Here is a 22,938-nt window from a genome sequence, read left to right as displayed (position 1 = left end):
ACAATGACTTTGCATTACACTCCTGGTGACCAAACAGGCAAAACAAAGCAGTCTTAAGAGGAGCCCTTGAAATGTACCATGTTGGAAATCAATAATGTGTTTGCATTATTGAATACTATTTGTGGTTGCGATGTGAACTTAAATAGTCTACAGTTACTGGGGTGCGAATTGTATTTGCTGGAAAAGAAAGAGAGACAGACCTTGGTGGAATCGCTATAGGAATCATTACTTCTTGAATCTGCCAATTTTCATTTGCACAGAAATATTCTTTTATGAGCCTTGAGACTAGAAGATTAATGTTGAGGTCCTAAGTGAGTCAGTTTCTGCCTGGTCTGAGCTCTTACAGTTCAAAGGACAGGGTGTTACGATTCCCTTATGAGCCTTCTTTTGACAGCCTCCACTTAGAATAAAAATTTGAAAGCCAGCTACAAACCAAATACAAATGACAACATTTTGGCAGTTCGGGCTGGACTGTTCCCATGAGGCACAGGGTCAGACTCATTTGCATATAGCCATGTCTGAACTGGGGTGGCAGAGTGGGCTAAAGAACCGTGATGGATTAAACCCAGATCTTTTGACTGGGTGTGAGTGTTTGATTGGTTCCGATGCTCCGTCTATTACCACCCCCTTTTGTAACATTTTGGTGTAAGCCCTACTGGCCATGCACATTTGAGGCTGTTCCCCTGATGAGTCTTCTGAGCCTTCACTGCAGGTGATAATTCTCCACATTAACATCTGTGACCCTAAATGTGTTCCTAAAACTGCTTTCAGTCACCCATCTTATGTGCTGCAGCTACTGCCTCTAAGTCACCTTGGTGTCTCTTCTAAGCAACCCCTTCCCCTATTAGGCACTTCTGCACTCCCTTGGTTCACAATGTGCAGGGCTGCAAGAGGGACATTGAGAAATCCCTTATCCACTAATGCTAATACTGAAACAGGTGTAGTGGCACCTAGATCCAGGGTTTAGAGGAACATCCAAATTATGACTGTATTTTACTGTCTTAATGCAAACAAGGGGCTAATTTCCTTTCAATAGTGTCCATCTAAACATTCTCAATCTCAGTGTGTCTTCTGACTGGAGGCTGTATCTGGTTGACTTTGGATGAGGATATATTGGTGAAACACTTGCAGATCAGGCAGATACCCGGAGGACCTGTGGGATGAAGAGGGAGAACTAGGGGGTGAAGAGGTTACACAGACGAGGAGGACAAGGGTACAAGAATCTCACAAAGGACCAGAAAAAGGGCCAGTACAACTGAATGGAGGAGGAGGCAAATGACCAGGTCCACCAGTAGGATTAGGAACTGGATGTCCAAAAGAAGGAAGAGAAAGCAATATCAGTAGGACCATGAAAAAGACCTGGAGGATCAGGCACCAAAGACCAAGTCGGCCAGAATGACTGAGACCGCAAGGACATGAGGACCAGCATGCCCAAGACAAAGGGGAGGATCAGTAAAACCAGGAGGAGAAGTAGAATGAGGAATACCAGAACCAGGAGGCCAAAGAGGAGGAGAATGATGGGCAAGTGGAAAACGTGGGCCATCAGGAGGACTAGGACACAAGAACAAGAAGGAAGAAGACGGCCAGATCCACAAGGAGGACTTAGACCACTACAAAGACCACACACAGGATGAGGAGAAGGAAGATGGCCATGAGGATGACTAGAGGAGTTGAAGGGGGTCCAGGACCACTAAGAAGTTTATGAACTCCAGGACCGCCAGAAGGATTTGGGTCACTTGACCAACAGGGAGCCAATTCCTTGTCCAAGTACTAGGGAAACCAAGAGGACCAAGACCAGGAGGACTAGGAAAAGGACTTCCAAGAGGACTAGGAGAATACGGAGGAAAACCAGGAGGAGCAGGACCAGAAAGTGGAGGAGAATTAGGAAGACAAGGAGAAAGAGGAGGCCAGGAGGTACAGAACAGCAGTCACCACCATGGCCACCATGAGGGTCAACCTCAGGACCGCTAGGAGGAATGGCACTAGAGGATCCAGAGGACCAGGAAGAGAATGACCAAGACTAGCTGGACCATGACCACAAGGACAAGCAAGATCATGAGGACCAGCAGGACTGGGAACAGAAGGATGAAAAGTTCCAAGAACACCAGGGCAAGATCACCAGAAGAACAACAAGGAGGGACACAGCAAGAAGCACCATGATAAAGATAATATTTACCAACAGGACAAGGGTCTCAGGAGGATGAGGGCCACTTATGACCAATTATCAATACCCAGAAGATGAGGACCTATAATATGTGGATGAAGACCAGAAGTATGAGTTTGAGGAAAACTACGAGGTGGGACAGGGTAAAGAAGATTAAGAAGATGATCAGGAGGACGAGATCTAGAAAAAAGGATAGCTTGAAAACCAACATGAAATTAGGAGAACTAGGAAAAGGAAGAGCTGGTAAACCAGGAGCATGAAGAGGAAATCCTGCTGGTTGAAGACCAGGAAGAGGAGAATGACCAGGAGGAGCAGAGGGACCAGGGCAGCCGAGAAGACTAGGAGCACTAGGATTACCAGGTCCACCAAGAGAATCAGTGGACCATGACCAGGAGGACTAGGATACAAGCAACAAGAGAATCATGAGAACAAGCATTAGGAGGACTAGGGATGGGTGTAGCAAATGCAGAATAAGGATTTGAAAAAGGAAAGGGAGAGCAACAAAACTGGTTAGTACCATCAAGACCAGCAGGAGGATGAGGAACAAGAAGACCATGATCGGAGGGAGGAACTTAAATGGCCAAGAGGATCTAGACAAGAGAGAACTAGAATCACCAAGATAACTAGGACAACCAAAACAAGGGCCTTCCGCAACTGTAGTTAGGAATACAAGGCCCACAATGACAAGAATTGATTCTAAGCTACATGCGCATGCCCCAGTTAAATGCAAAAGAAACAATTGATGGACAGAATGCTGGACAATCCAAACATTCACCCACAGTCACAAGGACCTTGGTTAAATCCATCATTCTTTTGCTCACCACACCACCACAGTTTGGACCCAGCCATATGCAAGTCAGTCTTAGACCTGTTCCTTGTGGGAACAGTCCAGCCTGAGCTGCCAAGCCAGGTCATCCCTGGATCGGAAGCAAGCATCCTAGGACCGGTTTCAGGGCATCACCCTTCATCAGCCAGGCTAGCTTGAATCCAGTGGTGAAGTGAGCCCGGCATCCACGTTTGGGCATACCCTTCCCACTTAGGGCGACATTTGTAAAGGAACAATTGATGGGCAGGCTACCGGGCAATGCAACCCTTCAACCCCAGATACAGGGATCTGGGTTAAATACATCATTCTATTGCTCACCACACCACCCCAGTGTGGACCCAGCCATAAGCAATCAGTCTTTACCCTGTTCCTTATGGGAACCATCCAGCCCGAACTGCAAAGCCTATCCTCCCTGTACTGGAAACAAGCATCCTGGGACCCGTTTCAGGACATCACCCTTCATCAGCCAGGCTAGCTTGAATCCAGTGGTGTAGTGAGCACCAGACCCACGTCTGGGCATACCCTTCCCACTTGGGGTGACATATGCAAAGGAGCAATTGATGGACGGAATGCTGGACAATGCAAACATTAACCCCAAGTCACAAAGATCTGAGTTAAATCCATCATTCTTTTGCTCACCACACCACCCCAGTTTGGACCCAGCCATATGCAAATCAGTCTTGAGCCTGTTCCTTGAGGGAAGAGTCCAACACGAACTGCCAAGCCAGGTCTTCTCTGGACCAGAAACAAGCATCCTGGGACCGGTTTCAGGGCATCACCCTTCATCCTCCAGGCTGGTTTGAATCCAGTGGTGTAGTGCACACGGGACCCACATCTGGGCATACCCGTACTACTTAGGACGACATATGCAAAAGGAACAATTGATGGATAGAATGCTGGACAATGTAAACATTTACACCCAGTGACAACGATCTGTGTCAAATGCATCATTCTTTTGCTAACACACCACTCCAGTTTGGACCCATCCATATGCAAATCAGTCTTGACCCAGTTCCTTGTGGGAACCTTCCAGCCCAAACTGCCATGCCAGGTCCTCCATGGACTGGAAACAAGCATCCTGGGACTGGTTTCAGGGCATCACCCTGCATCAGCCAGGCTAGCTTGAATCTAGTGGTGTAATGAGCATGGGACCCACCCACTTAGGGCGACATATGTAAAGGAACAATTGATGGACGAAATGCTGGACAATGCAAACATTCACCCCCAGTCACAAGGATTTGGGTTAAATCTATCATTCTTTTGCTCACCACACCACCCCGGTTGCGACACAGCCATATGCAAATCAGTCCTGACCCTGTTCCTTGTGAGAACCATCCAGCCCAAACTGCCAAGCCAGGTCATCCCTGGACCGGAAACAAGCATCACACTTCATCAGCTAAGCTAGCTTGAATCCAGTGGTGTAGTGAGTATGGGACCAACGTCTGGGCATACCCTTCCAACTTGGGGTGACATATGCAAAGGAAACCCAGATCTCTTGACTGGGGGAGAATGTTTGAATCATTCAGAATTCCGTCCATCATTTGTTGCAGTTACACTTATCGCCCTAAGTGGGAGGGGTATGCGCCAGACGTGGGTCCCTTGCTCACTGTGCCACTGGATTCAAGCTAGCCTGGCTGATGAAGGGTGAAATAAAACCGGTCCCAGGATGCTTGTTTCCTGTCCAGGAAGACCTGGCTTGGCAGTTCATTCTGGACTATTCCCATGAGGCACAGTGTCAAGACTGATTTGCATAAGGCTGGGTCCAAACTCTGGTGCATAGTGGGCAAAAGAATGATGGATTTAAACCATATCTCTTGACTAGGGGAGAATGTTTGAATCATTCAGCATTCCATCCATCATTTGTTACAGTTAGACCAGTTAAATGCTGCATATGTCCTCTTGTGGTTCCTTGAAGGACTATAATCCAAAATCTGACTCCATTAGGTAACCACTACAGAAATCCCTATGGACTTTAGAGATCTTGATTGCTGACAGGCATTAATTATAAAAGGGTACTCCTGTGTGAGGCACTGTGAGTCAAAAAAACAGAGCCATCAATGAAGAAACAATTAGACATATTAATGGTCACCTTTCAAAAAATACTTGTGGTCATGTGTATTTAGAATTTAAGAGAGCTTGTTCACACACAAACTCACTCTAGCATTCATACAGAATTTATACTTTGACGTTTGTCATTTATCACTGACCCTCACCATGTCCTCAATTTTGCCCTTTGGCCTCATCTCAATTGTCTTATCTCCTTGCAGACTCTTGAGTTATGTATGAAGGCAGCTGTTACCAAGAGTTGCAGAGCACTGAATGAAACTGTGCCAACCGTGCTTACGGCTCTGCATCACCTGGTAAGTATATACATGAGGACATACAAAGTATTTCAGCAGGAGACAACTGACATTTCCTAACAAAGAGGGTCCTGCATTAATCCAATTTATAGTAAGAGTATTTTTAGAGGGGAACATTTGGGAACTCCCTTGTATAAAATATTAAATTATCATCCATAAAGAGCCTACATGAACCAATTTGCTTCAAGGATGCAAAGAAAGAAGACAATGCAAATACCTCTTTCAGATCTTTCAGCGTTGAGAGGTCATCAGCAGGAACCACCCAGAAGTCTACCTCTCAGCAACTCTGGCTCTGATAATAGGTAGCAGAGGAACAGAGTGGCCTGACAAGGGAAGGGACACAGGGAGGTACACCAAGGATGGAGACATGAAAAAGAAAAGATTTGCCCAATAACAATGGTTTACAAACAAAGATATAATCACTAACAATGATTATCTCTGAGGGTCAATTGTCCATCTAGACTTTACTATATAATATATACTTATATATATAATGATAAATAGTATATATCATATGCATCTGATTAATGTCATCGATCAAAGTAAATTCATTATTTATCCAGCTGGGGTTCGTAAAGTCAATATGTACAGAAACTACCCTACAAATAAGTTCAAACAATCCAAATGCATAATTTTTCTGGAATATCTTTACAAACCAAACTTGGAGCATTCAAGACCTCGGTCTACACAGAAGAAAGACCTAAGAACAAGCATTGAAAAAGCAATCGGTCTCGTCTTTTATCAAGTTAAAGCCATTCGCTTTGCTATACAATAGCATTAGCAAAGCAAATGGTTTTAACTTAATCAAAAGCGAGATCTATGCATTTTCAATGCTTTTTTTTTTTTATTGCTGCTACTTTCCAAGAGACTGGGAGCATATTACATTTACTCAGATCCTGCTTAATATCTTTTACTAATGCTGACCGATTATCAGGGACCATCTTTGACAGTGATGGGGTGATGCAATGTCCTTAATATTAAGTGTAATAGAAGTTATTTTTTAAATCCCTTCACTTCTGTTTGTGCAGGCATCAGTGCAAGATTTTCAGATTTATTTATATTTAGACAAAACCATGCTATCCCATAAACAGTCTACTTGTTCCGAGAGTCGTGTATCAAGTCTTGGAAAACCATCTCTTTACAGGTTCCTCTTTGAATGGTCTTCTGCTGGCTCCTCTCTGCAAGAATTAATTTATTCAGATGGTATGCAGAGATCTTGGCAAACACAAGGAGATATTTGCCACAATGTCCTGAGGTCTAGCTTTGTCATAGAACTCTCTCCCTCCCCATTTATGGGCTCTTTCAATCCCTATAGGGAAGTCTAAAGAGCTGTTCAAGCACTCTACCACATATTCTCCTTCTTCTCCCTTTCCTTTTCCATATTACAGCCTCTTAGATTGCCTGTCTGGACCTATTTTCTAGGTCTTCACGTCTATGAATTAATTATATGATCTCGGTCTGCGGAGTAACTATCGACGGGGTGGCAACCTGGCTCATGTTACATGGGAATTGCTCTTCAAAGCCATGCCTCCAGCCTGGTATTATAGATTCTACCATCTAGTGCAGTGGTTCTTAACATGGATTCCGCAACACCTTTCAGGCTGCCCACAATAGAAAATCAAATCAAATATTAGCAAATTAATTAAGCAAACCTAGCTAAACATCGAAAATGTATTAAAGTTCTATAAATTAGTAGGAATTTGCAACTGGGAGTCTAAAAATTAAGTTGGTACTGTTAGCACGATGCGTGGGAGCAGCACAAGAACAGCAACTAGAATCCAGTTGGACAAATGGTGCCCTCAACTGGAGCACTGATAGACACGAAAAAAGCAAGCAGTAAGAAAAAAAAGAAAGTGATTTGCAACAGTCTAGCATATTGTTTTGAATCCGAGGAATAAAACACATTTTGAAAAGTTCCAACCTTCCAATTAAAATGTCAACTTTTTCATAGTTTTTTATTTGTTAGTGAAAGAATTGCATATGTTGTGTATTTTGTTTGAGGTACACTTGTTTCTTTATTTTCCTGCATTGTTTAGATGTTTGGATCGCAGCAATTGTGCTCAGGCAGGGGCTCCAGCTTCTAGTAGTGATTCAGTCGGTGTCTGTTTACAGATGCCAAAAGTTTAAACACCACTTAATTGTAGTGTCATTTCTGCCTCACTTCAACGTATGCGATGTTCCTAACCCCTTCCTACTAGTGTCATGCTTACCACCCACTTAAAGTTGTTCAGTATTTTCATGTGTCACCCTGTGTCTTCGCGGTACCAAGCCTCAATGTGCAGGTGTTCCGCTACTAGCATTGTCATCATGCATCAAGCCATCTCCCTTACGCCATGTCAAAGTCCTCATGCCCTAGTCTCTCACCTCCACCCATAACAATACATATAACCCTCATACACTGCCCTGTCATTCTTCATAACCCACCTTTTCGCACACCATACCCGCATGGTGTCAGGCTTCAATCGGGGTAGAACGCATCTGAGCTGGGGTTTGCTTCTAACATCTGAAGTCACAGGTCTCGCCTTTTCAGACGAACAGCCAAGGCTTTTGTGAAATATCCTTCAGGCTTAAAGAGCATCTTCATGCATTCCAGACATACCAACTTTCAAAGCATGTACCTGTCTTGTCATTCTCTATATCTCATATGGTGTGTCATAATCCTTGTCCCCGTCTCGGACTTTAACCTGCAAGCAGCATACCCACAAGCCAAGTTGTCAACATCCCAAGATATCAAACTCCTAGAATCAAGTTCTCTGCATGGACCCTCGAACCACGAGTATCATAGGGTTTTACCAATTGTCTCTAGAAGGAAATGCCACTGTTCAGTGGAGTCGCTCTATCCATTACTGTTTCGGTTTCATCCAATCACCTACGAGATGCTGCTTTAGGTTTCACACATGTTCAAAGATGACTTACAAAGATGCTGTGCTCATGTCAAAACATACCTGCTGTTATCATGGAATGTATGACCTTACAACGAGGTCTTTACACCGCGATACGTTTACAACGCGGTCATTACAATGCAAGTTGTTACAACGACTTGCGCAAGAGGCAATGGACTTAGGAATAGTATGATTTACTATTCCAACTCCAGCTACGTAACAGTAGGGAAGGTATTGGAATAGTAAATCATATTATTCCTTACTACATAGCGCCATCCAGCGCAAGTCGTTGTAACGACTTGCGTTGTAATGACCGCGTTGTAAACAAATCGCGGTGTAAAGACCGCGTTGTAATGGTTGTCTCCCATTATCATGCTCTTCCCTACTAACAGACCAACATAGTCATCTTCCGTGCGGCTGCTCAGCCGTAATTATGACACCAACCGGTCATCAGAGTGGCTGGAGTCGAAGACCAGTGTCACAACTCCTTAAATGACCCGTTCAGGTGTGGCACGTTCAGCCAGAAGTGGCTTTTTAAATAAGAGCATTTAACAAAATATTTCTACACTCAAGATTTAAACATTTACGGGTTGAAAGAGCGACTTAGCAGCTTGGTTAAAGTATCGTAGTGCAATGAAAACACCACAACTACACAAACTACTCAGTCATAGACCTAAGAAACATGAAAGTGCTTGCCGGGTATACACCCACTCATACTCGCGCTGTCGCACAGGGACCCTTGGGTCCAAAGTATCACCCCAGGTCTAGGCTCAGAAGATAGGCTGCCAGATGCACGTCGCTCCAGCCGCTGCGACCCTGCAGACCTTGCGGGCTCTGCCACCCTCCTTCTCTCCACCTGAGGCCTCGCTACCCGCCTCGGCCATGGCCCAGTAAGCTTCCTTTCCCGGAGGCAAGATGGGCCATGGACTGGGCACAAAAGACTAGAATGGTAACGTTCAAGCTTGTAATGCCGATCAAGTAAGGCAAGCATGGATGCCATGCTGCTTGGATAGAAGCAGTGTAATGCCTGGGATTTGCTAGAGAGCAGCCTGCAGGAAATGAGTAATTAAAGGTTTGATGTGAAATGTCAGGATCCCTATTTCAAACAGTTTGTTAAAACAGGAGAGGAAAACGTGTTTTATTCATTTTTAAATGGCCAAACATAATTGAGAACAAATCACCCTTAAAGTAATTTTCAGTATTCCCTTCTACAAAAGTATGTGTCACTTAATAGCTACTACATTAAACAAGCTTACAAAAAAAAGTGCGGCAATGAACAAAATAAATAATTAGGAGAGGCATACGCTTACCGTCATGGCAGCAGAGAATAAACAAGCTTACAAAAAAAGTGCGGCAAGCTGATAATATACCTACTGTGTCCCGCCGCGGGTAAGGGATCCAATCCCGCTGGGCATGGCTAAAAGGAGACAGGATGGCAACAAGCAGCGATTTACATGCCTTGCATGCAATCATTGCACTGCTATCAGCATAATTTGTGACGCCAAATGCCGCACACGAATCTAAGCTGAAGGTGGAGGTAGGACGAGGCTTTTGGAATTGCATCAATTCCAAGAAGATTCGTAAGACGAGAGCAGCGCATGCGCTGCTTACGTCACAAGACCTAAAAAAGGAAGTACACAACTTGACGGCCATGGCATGAAATTCTAAATAGCAATGCTGGTGTGCGGAATTTGCAATGAACAGGAACAAAAAAGACATGCAGCTCTGATGGGGACCAATCTGCGAGAACTGAATGCCAGCAAAGAACAAAAAAAAGAAATTACTGCTAGCGGTACGGCAGAATCAGCGAGTGGCGGTGAGAACAGAAAAAGACCCTAATGCAGGCACCCACAGAAACACTCGCTCCCTACTTTGCTGACCAGAAACTGGGGGACGCAAAAGGGAGGAAAAGTGCACAAAAGAGGTCCGCTCTGAAAAGCATGCAACCCACCTTGCTAGCCAGACACTGTGAGATGCAAAGGGGAATGCACTTACAGTCCCTGAAGATAAACAAAGTTGAAGTGCAACAACAGCCTCTGTCTTGATTTTCTTGAACAGCAGACGCTGTCACTAGTGCCAACTGTGTTAAATAGCATTCAGTACGACTGCCGGTTGCAATGTCGTGAGACTTCAGTCTCCAAACCATGCAGAAACCATAGGAAACTTAGGCGTTAATCTTAGAATGGCAACTGAGAATTTGCAATTCCACCAATATCGGGCTCCCTGAATATGCTGTTTTCCACATAATTGATTTTGCTGCAGCATTGTATGGATCATGGCCCACAAATCCTGATAAACTCTTATGCCGTCAGTTCCCCACTGAATGGAATTTGATTTCCAGATGTATAGGATTGGCTTTCAAATAGCCTAGCTTCCATTATTGTTTAATATGGCTTTGTTATTGACAGATCTGCGCACCCTACTGTGGAGTTTCAGATGAAAGGGAAGAGTCAGTCAAGGTGTCCACGGCCATTATCCTGTCACTGGGTGAGTTGGTCATGAATGTATATATGTATATATTTGTGATACTGCAAGTATATGACGGTCTTTACCAGTGATCAGGTCCTCGAAACATTAATTTCTGTCCACTGCTCTGCTGTCCACTGCTCTGCACATCACTTAATCTTCTTAAAATCTACTGTTGCTTCAGTAATTATCTCCCTTCCCAGTGCATTTGTTAGCTTTCTATTGGAACACGTTGTCCAATTTACTATATACAGCTATAGTAGTCACATGAGTACAATGCGCTCCATCGATCATCATTAAATGTTGTAAACCATTGATATTGTACCTCCTGGATATGCGTTGAACAATTTCCTTACATTTGGCCTTGATGACCTGCTCCCCTGCGTTTAGTTCCACCGTGCCTGATTTTATTGTATGTAATTTTTCATGTATGTCTATTTTTCTCTTCACTTTACTCTTGCAGCCCATTCTAGCTCTAGTGAGGTCCTTACATATTTTGAAAGGAGCTTGATCCATATGGGGCAGAGTCCCGTGCCACAACAATAAAGCTGCTCTGCAAGCTTCTTGCTGAAACTGGTAAGCCTGTCAGTGGGTGGGTGGCAGCATGTGATTTCGATAGACATGGGAGATAGTTAAAGGACTTAAATGCTTTTCATGGACTGTGGAGCCCTAAGTTATAATTCCAACTTACCCTCTTACTTAACCAACATGGTGCAGCTATGAGCAAATCACCTCAAATTTATATTCCTCAGCTACATGGACTGCCAACAGTTCCTGGTAGAGCACTGTAATTTAAGAAAAAATCCTCCCATAGTTAACATGAGTCGTGGTGAAGAAATGAAGTAGTGGTCAAACATTGCCACATCTGTCTTTTTGATAAATTGTTCCCACTGTGAGCCAATAGTGGGACAGGGACACTGTGGAAAGAAATCCTGACATAGACTTCGGTCAGGAACAAAAAGGGTCATAAAATATGGGCAGGAAGACACAGACCCACTCAGTGGTACATGATGACACAGACATGCACAGTAGAACAGGAAGACATTGATAGGCCCATGAGGCTCACAGTCACAGACACACACACCAACACTTGACAGGACCCTCAGGTTGGTAGGCATAGGTAATAGTGGAAGCTTCATCTACTTATCTATTATTCCTGATCTTACTAGACAAAGACAATATCTATGTGTTATGAACATTTGATGTATGGCTTCATTTCATAGATTCAGAAGATGCCTCTTATCTGGATGCTGTCCGTCACGTGCTTGAGGATGACAATCACAAGGTACCATCAAGTTATTATGTGTTCAGCATTCTGTGCTCAAGCAGTTTCATAATTAGCAACGCACTCTAATTTAAGTTATGCACGTTTTGAATAGTCCATTATTCTCTACTTACGTGGACTCATTGCAGTGGTGCGTATACCACAGTCTGTTGTCTTTTTCTAAGGCTGGTCTTCCGTGGAGGTGTTGGGTCATGCAACCTCCATCCATGAGTGTCTCCTCAGTGTCTTGTGTTCTACTGTTTCCCTGTTCAAATGGACATATCCAAGTTTTCCTGTCCTTCTCTGTGTCAACTCATTTTCAGACCCAATCCCATAGAAAGTCCCTGTTCCCTAATTGTTGAATAAGTGTGTGTTAAGAAACAATTCTTGTGCACTGTCCACATGTTTGGTCTGTATTTCACATAGAGTTTATCTATAATTCCCCTCACTGAAGAGAGTGTTGATGATAATGACGGGGGTTTTGAAGCTTCGTGTATTAATATCTCTCCAATCTTCAACAACCAGGGTGTAAGATATTTTATTGATGAGACAAATGTCTCTTCCAAGAATTATATCTGGGCTATGTTTCAGCTAATTCCCACCAAACATGGTTCAATAATACAGGATAATATTCAATGTGCACATTTGAAAAGTCTGATTGTGATATAAAAGATGTATTGTGTGTAGAAATTGGAATATATGTAACTCTGTAGACTCCATGTATGTCCACAATGTGCCCAATGTCAGTGCAATTGAGAAAGCAGGCAACTTCAGCATCAGCATCCCCGTGTTCAGCATGTAAGCAAGCACAGGATATAGGCATGAAGGAAAATCAACTAAGTCATTTTCTTTGGATAACCAACAAAAAACTTGTATTTCCATGACTGGGTCTCTAGTGTATTCTCTTTGAGAGGTTTATTGGGTTGACCATTTTTTAACCTCAGGGCATGATATAAACCATAGATTCTTGGTAGACTAAACCAGAAACATCAGACGCAGAACTCTACCAGGAATATAAGAATCAAAGAAATAAAACATGGACCTATTCTTTGGAGGTTGAAGCCATTGGGTCCAGCCTGTGCAAATATGCAGCGTACAGAGCCATGTTAGGGATGTGAATTTTAGCACGGCTACTAGAGGAGACTGTGACTATTAACTGTCTTGAGCCAAAAATGATTTCTTGAAAGGGACATGGATCAACCAAATAGCAAGGTGTGGGACAATGGACTCTGAGTACTTTAACCCATTTGTTATCTGCTGGCCGTGTTGGGTTGGTGTAGGTCTGCTAAATTCTGCAGGTTGAGTTAGGCAGTGGCCATCCTTCTTCCCACAGACTACTCTAGGTTTTTTTCATTTCCACATTATTGGAATCCACAGCCTACTGATTTCTCATTTGCATTTTTGTAATCAATACAAGGTCCTGAGAGCTTCTTTGCTAGTTGTAACCTACCTAGACATCTTTTGCAATGTATCTTTCAATCTTTTACCAAGTTCCAATCACCTATAGAAGGCGTACACCACCTGGAATGTTTGAATATTCCCTCAATCACGCTTCGGTCAGACATTCTGTCAAAACAGTTAATTAAATTGATTCAAGTTTTATTCTCAGAGTGTCTTAATAACCCTTTTCCAATATTTTTTAAAAGGCTATCAGGTACATGCATCATTGCGGCCGTTTGCGATTCCTTAATTGCGAAAATTAAGGAATCGCAATTAAGGAATCGCAAACGGCAATGCATTAAAAAATCACAATTTATTTAGCGATTCCTTATAATTCCTTAATTGCTATTCACACTTTGCGAAACGCAATTAAGGAATCCCTTCCCATGGATTCCTATGGGCCAAAAGGCCCATAGGAATGAATGGGAAGACAATCTCAATTTGCGAATCGCAATTAGCTAATCGCAAATTGAGATTGCGATTTCAAGGGTGCAGGGGTGTCCAAAGGACACCCTGTTGCAGCCCTGAAATCAATCTATGCACATATGTTGTGCACACACATGCCCTAAGGGCATGTGTGTGCACAACATGACAGTCAGAAAAATGCACAAAATTGCATTTTTAAGATTTTTCGCAAATTACCATGAGGTCCAACCTCATGGTAATTTGCTCTCCTTAATTGCGAAATCGCAATTTTTAAATGTTTCTTGCATTGCATTTAAGGAATCGCAAAATGCGATTCCTTAAATGCAATCGCAATTTGAAAATTCGCAAATATTTGCGAATTCTTAAATTGCAAGGGCCTTGAACCTTCATGCATTCCAAAAGAGGATTTTGCAATCGCAAACGGCCGATTTTTGCGATTCGCACCGTTTGCGATCGCAAAATCCTTTGATGCATGTACCTGTAAATCCAGGTACTAGCTTTTCACACATACAAGTGTATTTCTATTTCCTCTATGAACAAAAAGGAAGGAGCGATTGTATGGTTTCCTCACACTCCCGTGCTGCTCCCTCACCAGAATGTGGGATTTGGTTTTATTTATACATCAAAAGGGTTTCTCACTAACCATGCTTACCATTTTCTGCTTAATCACAGGTTATTCTTGCTACTTTAAGTTTAATATCCAATTTAACAACCAAAGGTTATTATAATATGAACGGAAGAGCTTTCATGGAATATGTGCTTAGGAAAAACAGTCTCATCATTGAAGAACAGGTAAGTGGCAGATGTACATATTTGGGTCGGTGAATGTGTTAGGGGAACAGCGACCGTAGTCAGCCCAAAAGAAATAAGTGGACCTTTTAGCCCCCTTGTGCCCCAATGTAGCTTGTTTGCCATGTAATACAGATCTGCAGTGTCGCATATTTGCCCCTGGTGGTGGAATATAGACCTTATGTACCTCTATTTAGTTCGCATAGGCCCACTTTAACATTCCATGTTCTCCATTTGAGCCTGATGTTCCCCACTTGCATTCCAGTGCGTCTTTTACCCTCCCTCAACCTCCCTTGCTCCATCTGGCTGCTTACATTTGAACCTGAAATTCAGCTGCTGACTGCCAGTGTCAACACTGTATATGCCTTTTCTTTATGTCTTGTTCTTTCAGGGTGCCTATGACGTGAACCAAGCCACTCAAGTGCACTCCAGTATATTTACTTGTAGCTTCACTTGGACAATCATCCTTTCAGTATACCTAGGCTTTCTTGTTTTCAGTTTCTATTTGTGGTCCATTCTGGTGGGTTTTTTCAATATTTTCAAGTGATTTCAATACCTTTAAAAAACAAGCATTGGCATAGCCAATAGATCTAGCCTGTGGGACCTTATAAGTGTTTAGTTATCCAGCACAATATCCTGGTGCAACAGCAAGTGTTGCATGGCTAAACACTTATAAGGTCCCAAAGTAAACTCCTATTGGTATTGCCAATGCTTGTTTTAAAATCCCTTCTCAACGGTTTATACAATGATCAAAATTACAGCTTTCCTAGAAAATCTCATATCTCCACAATTTTCCCCAGCAAAACACCCGGTAAGTAGCGGAAAATGTGAATTCTGCTGTGCAAAGCACCAATCCCTGTTATGCCCTCTTTTAAAGGGCACCACTTGTAACAGGCAAAAAGGATGGCACCTTTTAATTTCCGATCCCCGTGGTGTCAGATGTAAAAGGAAGCCATAATTATCACATCCCCAGCAGGCCACTCGCAATGAGCTCCTAAACCATCCTTTCCGATTGGGATGTTTAAGAACTACTGATAAAAGGGTTTCCAAAGGGAGTAAATGTGTTAATTTATTGAGCAGAATGGAGCATAATGGTGGAAAGAATCATTCGAATTGGCAAAGGTGGGCTGCAGAGTTCCTCACAGAACGCTAGCAGCCTAGAGCCATCTGTGGCTACACCAGGACTGGTAAGTGACAGGCTGTTGACGAGATAGGACTGGGCAAATGTGTCGGAATTATTATGATTTATGGAGTCCTGCAGCAGGGTAGCAGCACCGGTCCGGCTCCGAAACAACTGTCTCGCACTTCCATGTAAAAGAAGATGTGTGCCCTCACTTTTCATCAGTTGTTCATGATAAATGGGCAGATAGTGCGGTTTCAATATTACATAAAGTTCCATGCAGCAGGACCATGACTCGCATAAGGCGAAATGAGGCAGCAACGTCAGGGTATTAGCACTAGGTGGCGCAATAAAGCAAGGAAAGGCCACTAAAATAGACGGCTTTCCTGCTACGAAATGCTTCTTTGCCTGGAGCAGCGAGTATGCTAAACAACATGGACTACTAGTGAGGAACAACAGTGGCTTGTGAGCTACACTGCTTCAACAATGCTTGTGTTCACTTTTAACAATAACGGGAAAATAAGAGACTATGGGGTTACGGAAAACAATATGGTTTATCTGTTAAACTTTTGTAGATCAGAAGTCGGTGTTGCACCTATAAAGCACTTCAAAATCCTAGAAAGGCGCCAAGACGCGCTTTGACGGACTGGTACCCCTGTACTGATTTGCTTGGGCTTGGTTGGAAGCTCTGTGGAATGCAATATTTAATTACTTCCAGGGCTGACAAGCCAGGCAAACACATTACGAATCTACAGTCACACATCCTGCACAACTACAGTAAATATCTATTGCCAGTCTTTTACAAAACATACGTTAAGCGACGAGTGACCACGTTTACCCAGTCAAATGCAGAGTTGAATAATCCAAATATATCAATGCTCGATTTAATAGTCAGGTTCTCTCTGCTCGCTGCCTCCACTAGGTGGAGCCTAACCTCCATCACAGCTTCCTTGTGCTTCAGACTTAGCATGGACTCCCACAGGGCCTTCTCGCCAAAGAAAGTAAGAAAACTAGAAACAACCGGAACTAAACAAAACCATGCATTTGTATTCGACCATTTGCTTTAGAATCTGCCCGGCACATAACAGAGAGCATACAGCTGCATGCTGGAAGAAACAGAGACGCCACATGTATCTGACTTGGTTTCATTATAGATGAACATTGAAAGTATAATAGTGAAAGAAACAGAAAAAAATACAAGCTTCAGCAGCACGCCAGTGGTGCGCGCACGCGGCAAGAACTAAACAAGTGGGAGGGGTGGGGGAGTGCCCGTGCGCATGCTAAACATCAAAAGGACATTTTTTATTAAGCATGTGAGTGGTGCCCGAAAAAGCATTGTACGTGCAAATGACGTCTAAACATGAAGCACAGCAATCTAAAGTGGGTCATCGCGATCACGATCGGTGTGAAAGTGAAATTGATTGCGATGACGCACTAAAACGCGCAAGGGATGCGCGCGCAGCAGGGCGCGTGCTTGTGCGCATTCTAGCAAGCTGGTGGCCACTTTGGGAGCACTTTCCAAAGCCGCTACTATATGTCTCTCCGGACAGCGCATGCGCGCTGACTCATCGAGACCTAAACAATGGTGTCGGGGGTTATACTTTTTCGAGCCATGAAAAGCAACAGAATCAGTGTTTTTCTGGTGTGTATGGAACATTTTGCTTTTATTATTGCTTGCTTTCTGCACTGATAATGCATAGTATATAGGCAGTGTATGTACAGTGTATATGAGGTCCAAATACATTTTTGCAAATCAAATGTATTGTAGTACACCATACAATACTTCTTCAATGAGTCTTTGGTCATGTGCGCTCGCATTTTATTTCCCATGTCCCTTTTTTCTGTGAAAAGGCCCTCTCAACATTGACACTGGAAATGGGCGATGACAAGACAGCCAGTGCACAATTTGCTAAAGCTGGCCACTGACATAGCTTTCCATACCTACACTGACATTTCTATGGATCGTTGCTAGCCCTTAATCGTTTCTCGTACATTTTAAAATAAACGTTCCTGAATTGCTCTTCAACATTGCTTTGTTTACCATATGGCAAGCACTCTAACATGGAACATGTTGCAGTGCCAAAGTCAATGTAAGGTGTCACCCAGCCAACTCTCAAGATGATGTTTCACATTTACACCAATTATGCAGAACACTTGGCAGACCAGGGTGTTTTCAGACTTTTCAGGTTTTTTTTTATGTCCACTACTGCAGTTATGTTTTCCTGTAAAAATCTAAGACTTTAGTAGAGTGTACTTCTTTTCACATCACTAGTAATTTGCGAACGAGTATCCTCACATTTCTTGCCTTTGGCATCTTCATTCAGCAAAAATGTTGTAAACGGTTTCCACATGGGGACTATAGCATTTCACAGCCCCTTGGACCAAGAACCATCAGCTAAGTGACACAGTTGCGATGACTTTTTCTTTGATGCCACACAAAGCACAAAATGGGAAATATTTGTGTTTTAGTCCCCTCACATAACAAAACAGTGCACTAGGATGGACTAAAAAGTCAATAGCATTCTTCATTAACTCTGAAGATTGTAAAGATGCTTTTAGCATACCATCTAACAAGTGGAAAGGATCTCTTACAGGTATCAATTTTAAATGGTCATTACACAGCTTTTTCATATACGTAGCTGAATCACTGCAAGCACAATCAAAATCACTCCAATCTTTGTTGAATTTAGAAAGAAACATTTTGCAGCAGCATGCCGAGTGACACTGCGATCCATGTTTCATCCTGTCATGTTTTCACCACTATCCCAGATGCTTGGCGATAGCACTTTTTTCACATATACTTGTCACTATACATTGCATTGAATGTTTAAAGCCTGTGGTGTTGTCAATTCACCTTCTATCAATACTGACTCACTAGAAACTTGGGGCTGATCTATCAAGGGCTTTTACCCATTCTCTGTGAGTAAATGTGAAGGCACATTTTGGGACAGATTTGTATGAAACCAGCCATTTTGCCTATCAATGAAAGAATCAAACACAGCCAAAATATCAAATATGATTTTGAAATTTCCTGATTCTCTACAGTTTATAAAATAATTAAACACAACCTAAAACATGCTTCTAAACTCTGCATCTTTAGACCAAAGACCACAAAACTGTAAAAAGCAAAAGGAAGAAAAAACATTATTTCAGTGACATCCCTCAACAACAAAACTCAAGCAGAATAATGTTAGCCCAGTCTTTCTTGCTGCCCCCTTATATAACAAAGTTATATTGTATAGGCCCCTCATGAAAAAATGACTCTTTCACTCTCCTTTTCCTTTCTTTGAATGGCATTTAATTAGTGGTACGCAGGTGTTTTTCAGTGTTTATAAGTTTACACTGGTGAGGGCTATTCCCCTTTTGGTGGGGTTTTATCAGTTATTATAGGTTTAAAACTAAAACCGGACAGCCAAAGTATACCCTATCCTTGGTTTTTCAATTATTGCGAAACGTTTAACACAGTGTACCCTTACTATTGTGGGGTCAGAGTTTTGATGTCAAACACAAGTGGAGTCAGTGTCCCCAAATAACAGTCATTGCAGCTGGTTTGAGTAGGACTGTGGCCCTTCTGATCCTTCGATGGCTTTCATCAAGCTCTTGTGGTGTGCAAAATTGTTCAATGTTGTGACCAACGCACATCAGAAAAGGGTCCAATAATATCCTTTAGTTATTCTCATTCTACTTCTTTGCCCTCCTCTTCCTCCACAGATCCAATGTGTGATTTTGTATTGGGCACGTCTTTTGCCTCTTCTCTTTTCTTGGACCTTCTCAAGTCCTATGGACGCTTACACTTTGATCCTATCTCTAGTCGCTGGAGAAAACACCTGTCATCTGACTAGGGGACAGGAATGAGATTTTGGATCAGTGCCCTTCACCAGTGTTTGTGGGGCTGCAGGTGATGGTGTGGAAGCATGGGCAATGGGAGGTGGCATGGTGCCTGAAGGCTGCAGCATACTTGGCTTTGTCAGTGTCCCTGTGAGAGAAGGCCACAGTTGCTTATGCTCTCCCCAATCACTCCATATCAGCAAACGTACCATGTCCTTCTTGATTACTGTGAACCAGGTAGGACGTCCTCAAGCTTGGCCAATGCACCCATGTTAAGGACTAGTTGTACTAAGACACATAGCTCAAGTCAATGCCCGATAATATGTGTGGGGATTAGGTACCACTGATGACATATGGTATACATCTTCTTGGGGTCAAGCCATAATCTAGTGTGTATCCAGTCCACACATAGTCTTACTCTTAAATTCAAAATAAGCACAACTAACAGATAAGCCAGACACTGTCCATTGTTTTTTACCACAGGCCAGAGGTTGAAGGAAATAACCCGATTCAGGTCACCCAGGTCACTCACGACACCTCTCTGCCTTCTACCAATTAAAGAGTTGGTCAGACAGTACAGAATACAAACTAATAATCATTTATTAAAGTACAATTAGAGCAAAGCCCAATCTGCCCAGTCACTTAGGAGTGCTGCAGAGGGACTAACATCAATAAGCATAAAGACACATCAGGTACATTTCATAGCTGGACTAAACACGCCCACAGTGGAATTTTCCAAGCAGCTACTGCTTAAGCAATGGAGTACAAAGAACATGATCTCAGCACACTTATCATTACACATTTTCAAAAGTTCAAGGCTGTTCTAGTCTGCCCCATCACCAGACTAGTGGGAGAGGGCCTCTATCTAACAAGAAAGGTATTCACTAATATGAACAGTCCATTCATTAATTAAGAAAGGAAGCCCGTTGAAGCCAGCCAGCCTTCACAGATGGAGGACTCTAAGCCCCAGGGTCCATAGCGCCTGGAGATGCCGACACCCGCGATTGTGCCAGGAGCTTCTTAAGAATGCTCGGGGGCTCCGGCGGCGTGGGAACCCATTGAACCCATTGAAACCAGTCCACCAGCCTTCACAGTTGGGGGACTCCAAGCCCAGGGTCCATAGTGCCAGGAGCTGCCGACGCCCGTGATTGCGCCAGGAGGCGCTTAAGAACGGTCTGGGTATCCCACGGCACGGAACGTGTGTGGGCACACCCGTCAGAGTCTGGAGGCTGGGCTGGGCTGGGCCCACTCTCTTGGTCCTCCAGCACTTTGCCAGGCTCTTTGGCCCTGGAACTTCTCACTTCACAGGACATAACCAAGGGAAGGTTGTGATGAGACTCTGTTTGTCAGACAGCTGCCTTTGCACCCGGGACGGCAAGCATTAACGAAGAAAGGGCCCTACAATCCCTAGAGCGCCCTGCGGCTGGCATTACACTATTGGCGTTGACCCACCTGCTGCTAAGCCCCAGAGGCCTCCATCGCTGCAGGTTTTAGCCGGAAGGAGGCCGGGCTGGGCTACCTTCAAATATTCAATCAACTTGTTGCTCCCAAACAACTTAAGGTACTGTGCCCCCAGCAGTACTTAATTGTAAACCACCAGACGGTCCCTTACCTTTTGTAGATTCTTATGTTGTTTTATATAGGATTACTTGCCCTTTTTTTTTGCATTGATAGAATTGCTTGTGGTCAGGACGGGATAGCGAACATCAAAAGAGGGTGGTTCAAGTGAAATTTCTGCCAAAAAAGAAAAAAGGACAATGAGTCCGATGGCGCGGTAAATGTTGCTTTACTCGCGGCTCCCCACCTCGAACCTACACTCAGGGCTGCTGTCTCACCCGGAAGAGTACCCGCGCTGTCTTCACCTAAGGGGGATTTAATACTGCCCCAATGGCGTTTTTTGGCCAGGCCGCACATTTTTGCCCTGACCCACATCACGGAGACTGCCCGTGATAGTTATATGTTATATATATTTTTTTCACACTTTGAGCCTCACAGTAGGGTGCGCCTTAGCGCGCGCATACCACTGGGGGTCTAATTTTAGGTCCTGACAAATGCTGAGCAAATCGCAGTCTAACAGCAGAAACATGTTGACCATCATTTTTGTTTAATCATTAAGGACTTTGGTTTCGTAACACAGAACCTAACCGTCCGCTCACTTGTTTTTAATAAATACAGGTTGGTCATTATTAAAATAGGTATAAAGACTACAACCTAGTATTTTTTTTAAAAATTGCACCTATTATCACCACACTTTGATTTGGGCACTTCTGCATCCACCACATCCTGCTCCGCTGTAAACAGGCGTTGTAGCACGCTGGGGAGGTACTAGATCACCCCAGCGGGGACCCCGTGATGAAGCATGTCACCAGCTAGTGGTGAGTGAGGGTCCTTCTACAACAGGGAGATCCCTGTCCTATTTTACAAAGTGGGATACAGGCACCCAGTTGTAGTCACAACCCAACTGGTTAGGTGATTGCCACTCCTGTGAGACACATATGTATGTATTGTTTTGTTAATTCTGACACATCACATTTTTTTCAAGACATATGGTGTTTTCTAGCATATTAGTTGAGTTTGAACACTGTGCTTTGCACTCCTTAGTTGTTTTTACAGATTTGTCCAGGGGCATAGGAGTGTTGTCTTAAGCCCTTCCTCTCTTGTTGTTACAGTATATGTACCCCAGAATTGGCCATCTTTGCAGACGGTCTTAAAGATATAATGGAGGCAGATCACTTCCACAAGATTGGCTGGCTACGCAACATCAGATCATTACTAATTAGCATGGGTATGCCATCACTGTGGGATGATCCTAGTGCTACTGAGTTCCCACCAAAACATTTAATTAAGCAAAGGTATTGGGAACCGATGGTTCAAGAAGCAAATAGAATGAGCTATGCCACCTCTCTAACAGGGAAGTTCTAACAAATTAAACCAAATCCATGTATTGAGGACTACTGTGACGTAATTACTAAGCTGCTAGATCTCAAACTGTGTTTTCAGTTTAGAGCAGGCTGCTTACCTTTGAAGTCCTTTACAGCTGCCTGGTCCACTGCGGCCGATGACAAATGTCTAAACTGCACTGACACTGAAGAATTATACGCGCATGTGCTGTTTGTCTGTCCGGCGTACGCTGCTCCCCGCAAAGCCTGGCTGACACCCATTTGTAGGAACATGGGTACTCACTTGTTGAGTGTAGCAATGAGAATATTGTGTTCTAATCCATCAATCCTGTGCGCAGTATCAGTGGCAACGTTTTTGAGATGGATGTGGACAATTAGATCTAGGCTCCTTTAGTACCTCTGTAAATGAAGTCTCCTACCGATAATAATAATATGCTATATTAATGCTTGGAAACTTTTTAAAATTATCTATC

The 22,938-nt window shown here is 43.4% G+C and overlaps 1 pseudogene; it reads left to right on the top strand.

Annotated features, from left to right (window-relative positions):
* The window catches only part of LOC147672884 (maestro heat-like repeat-containing protein family member 1), a 152,504-nt pseudogene that overhangs the window by 74,047 nt on the left and 55,519 nt on the right, over nt 1-22,938 (top strand).

This window comes from Lissotriton vulgaris, unplaced genomic scaffold, assembly GCF_964263255.1.
Source record: "Lissotriton vulgaris unplaced genomic scaffold, aLisVul1.2 SCAFFOLD_876, whole genome shotgun sequence".
In the NCBI taxonomy this organism is placed as follows: domain Eukaryota; kingdom Metazoa; phylum Chordata; class Amphibia; order Caudata; family Salamandridae; genus Lissotriton; species Lissotriton vulgaris.
This window is presented reverse-complemented; position numbering and strand designations above follow the sequence as displayed.